Below are 7195 nucleotides of genomic sequence, written 5' to 3' on the forward strand. Positions count from 1 at the left end.
TTAATGACATTCAGTTTGAAATTTGAGCCTTTGCCGCGGCGCTTAGCGATGTAATTATTGATAGAAATGGTCGGGCGCAATGTATGTGTTGCGCTTGTCAGCTCAATATGGCCCTGGTGAGGAGCCCTTTAAAGGCTACTCCCTCCCCCCCCCCCCCCAACCCTCTTTTTATCAAACACACATAAGCACTTCCGTATGTATGAAATTTTGTTCTACAAGCCTCCGCTTTGCGCTTTTTCAGTCGTCTTATAAAACGGCGCGATGCAAGGCTACCATGCCGTGACCTCCATTCCGGCAGCAAGAGGTCGTAGCCCACCGTGGCGGGCTGCTTTTCGCATGTCATGATGCTTCGGCGATAGAAAGGCTAGATCAGTTCCTTGTTTCAATGCTCAGCCTGCGTTTCGTATATGTACCGCCAGTTTTCAGGGACATTTTCGCTTCGGTCTTTGTCAGGTAAATCTGCTGCGCTACTTATGTCGCAGTAAGCCTATCTTAATTACTGTTCCTGAAGACGACACTTCTAAGCTCTTCCACCACATGTGTGACGACGATTCGAGAGTCTCGGAATAACCGGTCGCGTCATCTGTGCGGAAATGCGTTAACCTTACCAGTGCGTTAAGGTTCATATAAGGAAAAAAAAATATATAGTGCGTTTGGGGGCACCGAGTTTCTCCGAGAAGGCTCAACAGCCGCGGTCAACAGCCGTAAGTTTTATCGATGAGCCTAAGTTTTCAGTCATTGTATGAGTGGATTCATTAGCAACTTAATTCAGCGGCGGTCAATTCCGCCCGGTGAGGCAAGAGTCTGTGCCGTAGTGGTTCATAGCGGTTGGAGCATCAGGCTTTGGATATTAGAGACTCAGAGCTGAAGGGCCGGTGTCAAAGTATTATACGACATCGCTGGGTTTTACGCGGCATAACCACCTTGTGTCATGAGACTCGTCGCAGTGGAGGGTTTCGGATAGTTTCGACTACCTGGAGTTCTTTTAATGAGGAATGACATCGCACGGTACATATAGGGGCCTCTACTAATTCGCCTCTGTCGGAATGCACTCGCCGCGGCCGGGATCAAAATCGAGTTTTTCGTGTCGGCAGCTGAGTACCGTGACTGCTATGGCACCGCAATGACTGGTGTCGAAATGTTGCCAACATCTAGAGCTATGTTTATCCGGTGATCACGTGCGATGCGTTGACGTCACTCGTGTGTGTGCGCGCGTAGGTGTGGATTGGTGGTCGGTGACGTCAAACCGGAAGTTGAATCGTCCACCTACCTGGAACCTGTCGTGCTACCTAAAGAAACGCTGTCCACGTTCAAACGCGAACGGTATGCGAAGCTGGCGTAGTAGAACTTCTAGAAGCTAGCCTTCCCCTAATTCCCCCGACATCGCTTCAGTGCACCACTGCGGCGATAGTCGGAGATTAAGCTCGACGGCTTCAGGAGCAGCTTATTTTTTAGGCTCTGTCCGAAACACAGCGGAGGCTTCGTGAAGCGCTATCGCCGTGCTGTTTTGCTAGGGGAACGGTTTTTAGGTGATCATATTGATCAAAACTGCTTTTCGCTGTAGCTGTAGTTTGTTTTAACGCTCTGTTCTCATTGATATGTGGCACACTCATCTATTGATACACGTTCGAGCTGAGGTGTAGCTAAAAGCTATGTTTTGTTTCACGCGTAGGAGATTCCTCAATGCTAGGTTTTCTGAAAGTGAGTTTTTATTTTTCCTGCTGCCTCCATTATATGGTAAATTCAATTCCCTCGTCTCGAAGAAATAAAAAGAATAAAATGGACGTAAATAAAAGAAGAATGGAGGTGCCGGGGTTTGAACCCGGGACTTCTCACATGCGAAGCGAGCGCTCTACCACTGAGCTACACCCCTTTTTTTTTTTTTTTTTCTTTATTGCCTGCTTCCAGACATAAACCACGCTACACCCCCAACACGGTAACGGCGTTGTCCGATTCACGTTATAAATAGACAAGGACCTTGTACTTTACGTTACTACTTCTGTCGACATTACGTGCATCACTTCGTTCGTTTGATGAAACACGGTATAAGTGTGAAGCCTACCACGCGCGGTACCAGAAATTTTTCACGCGTGGCTTCCGAAACTGACGGGCATGGGCATCTCTGAGGCCACCGTAACACGTTCTATGGTTGCCAGTCATTGACATGTGCATTGCCTTTTTAACGTAATTATGATTCTTAGTGTACTTCAGACGCCCTTTGGTATCTCGGTACCCAAGTTCTTCTGCAGTGCTTTCAAATTAAAGCTACCGCACCCCTCAAGTGCATGTCCGGCTGATAAACGGGAGAAGTTCCACTCTCCTTGCTGATGGTGAACGAATGTCTAACGCCTGAAATTGGCGCCTATGCAATCTCGTGGTGAGATAGAGTGGAAGCGTAGTTAAATCGCAGTGCTGACGCTTACATTCGTGTTGGCGAAGCTTTCACTGTTGTCGTGGTCTGTAGTGGCGCTGCGGGGCATCCGCGTATTAACGCTATAACAATGATAGTCTACACTTTTCACAACATATTGTAAATAGTCGTGAGTGTTTTGGTATGGCGCATTGCGAATTAGTACATTAAGCCTTTTTTATTTATTAAATGTGTTTAAGGAGAGGTTGGTGCCTATATGTGGCTGCGGATACTCCTGTTCCCTTACTTGATAATTTGCATCACGAACTTATAAATAAAAGTAGAGTATTGTAAAACTCACTCACGGCAATGTCCTTTTCAAAGGAATGTTCTCACGTCATGCCTGCTTGCAAAAGTTGGTGCAATGACAGTGCCCTCCGGGAAAAAGAAATCCGTATCTTGATACCACTGTTCTCTTTATGCATTACGGCGGAGGCGACTGTGGAAGCCCCGAAAAAAGTCACAAACAGTGAGTTTCCAGCACTATTTATAAAAAAAATTGTTTTGTGTCATACACATAGGCGCGCAAGGGCGGGGGGGGGGGGGGCATTTGGCGAAAATTCCCTCCCGTTCCTTTACTCAGTCACACCTTGCACGTCGTTTTTTATTGTGCAGGGTGATGGCTGCGCATGTTTTTTTTTTTTTGACGATAATGGCGGCCTAGGACCCCCTGATATCGCATTCAAATGCATGACCAGGATTTGAGGACATATGCACGTAGTACCATCTCTGGTCGATGACAGCGGTGGCCTGCCGTAACTGAATGGGCAATAGGCGAAAAAAAATCATATCGGACGAAAGAAGCTAGTTATCAAAAACGACTCTCGGTTCTATACAGAAGAGACATATTTGAATATTCTGGTAAAATTACAGTATAGCACTACAAACCACGTGGCTTCCCAGAGTGTTTAATATTTAACAATGGGGCCCCATGTCTTCCTAATGGGCGGTGTTCAATTGTCCTAAGAAGCCACTCGCTTTATAGTGCAATACTGTAATTTTACCAAAATGTCCCAGTAGGCCTCTACTCTGTAGAACCCCGAGTCGTTTATGATAGCATGCTTTTTTCAAAAGGTATGATTTTTTTCCTCGCCCATTTCCCATTCAGTTATGGCACGACGCCGTTGCTGTCGCCAAGAGATGGCGCCACACACAAATGTTTCCAAATCCTGGGAATGAACTGTTTACTTTCCACGTTTGCGCCTGAAAGGCGGGCACCGATGGCAGGCATTTTTGGCTTCATTTTCATTTTCGCATTCATTACGGAGCTCGTTTGCTTTCGGACTCGACCAACGGGGGGGGGGGGAATTAGCGCTTCGGTTAACCCCCCCCCCCTAATGGCAAAACCCAGCGGACGCCTGTGGTCATAACCGCCTGCTCATGCGGAGGATGACGATCAAATGAGTAGCTTGTATTATAATACAGTAATACCTATATTGTATTCGTATATATTATTATGTATAATGCTGTTAATATATGTAATGCTCGTATTAATAGCAATTAAAGAAATCACGCCATGTTTACGAAGTGAATGATGACTGATTAGCTGGCTCGGAGTTAATCGGGTAAACCGTGAATGCTCCGTACAATTTCTATACTGTCATATAAAGACGTCGCACGTTGTTATAGTAGCGATTGTGGTCAGGTTGTTGTCGAACAACAAGCGGTCGCAGACCTTGCAGCTGTGGCCGAACGTGTGATCGAGGAAATCGCGCTTGAAGTGCGCGACGGTGCCACCAACTTCAGGTAGCGACCGCTTTCGGCGCTTGGCCGCTGCATCCCGCGCCCGTACCTCTTTGAGGTTCTCCTGCCACCACTTCCGCGCTGCTTCGTCTTCGCGGGCTTGTATCTCGGGGTCCGCTCAACGCTGACGTCTCTCTGCGGCCACGCGAGCTCTCACCACAGGGTCTTGGCGGCGAGCCCGCGCTACTGTTCTTGTTCTTGTTCACCTGCAACTCTGGCTCACACCCACTGTGGAGGATTGGTCAAGACTTGAGTGGTTTTATAAGTTCTGCTGCTTTGCGAGCCCTCGGCTTCGCCGCCTTGTCTTTTTCGTTCATGTTATTAGTATCGAAGTGCACTGCCGGAGTGGAGCCAGCGCCGCATGCTACAGTTGGCTATGTTATATGCGGCTTTGCCTGCGTTATTATCATCATCAAGACTCTTGAAGAACAACAGGAAGAAGACTTCTCTTTCACGCGAGCGTGCGCATGCTACAGTTGGCTATGCTATACGTGATTATGGCTGCGTTATTATCATCATCAAGGCTCTCGAAGAACAAAAGGAAGAAGACTTCCCTTTCGCGTGAGCGTGCGCATGCTTCAGGAGAAGTTGAGTTTGGCCTAGTTGGTGCTTACTGTTCGACATCTTGACCGCAAAAAAGAGACGAGGACAGAAGGAGCTACGACGACACGGGCGGTAACGTCTGTGTCGTCGTACCTCCTTCTGTACTCGTCTTTTTTGTGCGGTCAAGATGTATGACAGTGCGTATGCTACAGTTGGCTATATGTAGTTTTGCCTGCGTTAATGTCATTATCAAAGCGCTCGAAGAACAGGAGGAAGAAGACTTCTCTTTCGCGCGAGGTGCGCGTGTAGCGGTCGCCTCTGGAACTAAAGTTACGATTACGGCGCGGGACTTCGCCCCAGCTTCCGAACCCGGTGGGCCAGCTCCCAAAATTTCATGAGAAGTAGACCACCACTCGACTTGGCTGGCTAAATCAATAGCCCGTACAGGCGCTTGACAGGCATATAGTACATATAAATGTAAAGAAAGACAATCAATCGATTAACGTGAGAGTTTGAGCGAGTTGGTAGTTCATCGTAAAGGAAATTTCAACAGCGCGGGAATAAACACGAATGCACGAAAAGAGAGCTGACGCGTACAAGCGCTGACTTTCAACTGATTTTTTATTCGGGAAAGACACATATATGTAGTGAAAAATTGCGCCCCCCAACTTGCAATGACGAAATTAAATAAAAATAAAAATAAATTACAGACAATGCAGGAATGTGCAGCGCGGCCACTCCGTACATTTGAGCGCGCATTGTAAGGGGTGTGGGTGCCTGCCTGCCTACAATAAAACTCAGGTAATCTACAAAAACAAAAATGTGCTCACTTGAGAAATTGTAGAGGGGGGCCACATTGCACGTTTGGGGGAAGAATGCATTAGCATGCCCTCCATCGACTTGCACAAAAAAGAAGTCGATTATCTTTCGCACGCGCAAGCTCTTGCAAGATAAAGTTGTCTGTTCTTTATTTTTATTTTTATTTTATTTCGTCATCGCAAGTTGGCGCTATTTTTCACTACATATATGTGTCTTTTCTGAATATAAAATCAGTTGAAAATCAGCGCATGTCCGTGTCAGCTCTCTTTTCGTGCATTCGTGTTTATTCCCGCGCTGTCGAAATTTCCTTTACGACAATCAACCGCAAACAGTGTAAAACAAACCTAACTAAATAATAAATAACACCAGCCTATTTTTTGTATCTATCCGTCGAGGTGGTTTTGTACCACCATTGAAGTAGTGTTCATAATCATCACCAAGAGAGAGGAACAGCAGCACGCTTCACGTGGGGCCTGTGCCATATTCAGGGTTTGAAATCGCGGCGAAGTGTACCATTTCTGGCTCGGGTCAACGCTTCCGATTTGGCAACCAACTCCATTAACCACCGTGAAGACGCCACATGCCGCAGAGAGGTGCACAGCGGCCGCCTCCACGGGCGTTCGATAACGCCACGTACGTGATATCGGGAGAACAGATCGCCGCCGGTCAGCGACACAACTACAGCGACCCCGTGTACGAGCGAAGCCGTGGGTTCGACCTGGCCAGGTCCTTCGACGGACGAAATCTGCCGCTGCGTTGCTGCCACCCCGATGCAGGTCTTTACGCTGTGAAGCCTGCGTGGCTGGCAGGGCAGCAGCGTATCCCGCTTGGAGGCGAAGTATGGACCGCGATGCCTCGTCCAATCCTGTCCCCGCACCAGCGCCTCAGTAATCAGGCAAGGGTTAGACCACAGAACGCCGTCCTGTCAGGTGTGACGGCGGCCACTAGCGTGAACTGCTGCGGCAGCAACGATCCATCGACGAGCAGCACGACGGCGAACACCGCAACAACCAGCAGCAGTAGCAGCGGTAATACCGACAGTGACGGTCGCAGCGAGCCCTGTTACGCTTGCCCCTCGACCAGTGGCGGTGGCTCGGATACCGCTCGGCGGTCCAAGCATCGCACCTCCCACGCCCACCAAAGCTTTCGTTCTCCGCCTCACAAGCGTCACGAAAGGCGCGTGTCCTGGGCTCCACGCGCGTCCGTCGTCATGATGGCGCTGATGATGGCGCTCCTACTGCTGGTCTCCCTCGCCGCCATGGCGAGCTCGAACATTGCGATGGGCGCTGTCTCCTCTGCCGGTCACCCGACTGTCAAAGGCCAGAAGCCGCACACCGGGATGTCGTTTTTTGTTACCAGGGCAATCGCCCACGCACCAGCGCTGCTCGCTAGGTCGTCAAGAGCGTCATCGGCGAGTGAGCGCGTCACAAACTCACTTAACGTGACAAGAAGTTCTCGAGGCATCGAAACAAGAACCGAGCGAGCGACAGATGAGATGCACAAGGTGACCTCGCTGTACCCTTCTAGGCACGGCATATTAACGAAGCGGACAGTCCCTGAGCCAGCGGTGGATGATAAGGAGAACGTCGAGGCCGAGGAGAGCGGAAAGCATCTCATGGCCTTTCCATTCCGGCGTCCCGTGAGTGCGATGGGATATACATTTTTTTCGCGCTGTGTATG

At 49.0% G+C, this 7195-nt stretch overlaps 1 non-coding gene across 1 annotated transcript; it reads right to left on the minus strand.

Annotated features, from left to right (window-relative positions):
• Positions 1 to 1801: 1801 nt before the first annotated feature.
• Positions 1802 to 1873, minus strand: Trnaa-cgc (transfer RNA alanine (anticodon CGC)). The gene has a single exon. It is a non-coding gene; the product is annotated as a tRNA-Ala (tRNA).
• Positions 1874 to 7195: the final 5322 nt, after the last annotated feature.

Source organism: Rhipicephalus sanguineus, chromosome 4 (assembly GCF_013339695.2).
Source record: "Rhipicephalus sanguineus isolate Rsan-2018 chromosome 4, BIME_Rsan_1.4, whole genome shotgun sequence".
Classification (NCBI taxonomy): Eukaryota; Metazoa; Arthropoda; class Arachnida; order Ixodida; family Ixodidae; genus Rhipicephalus; species Rhipicephalus sanguineus.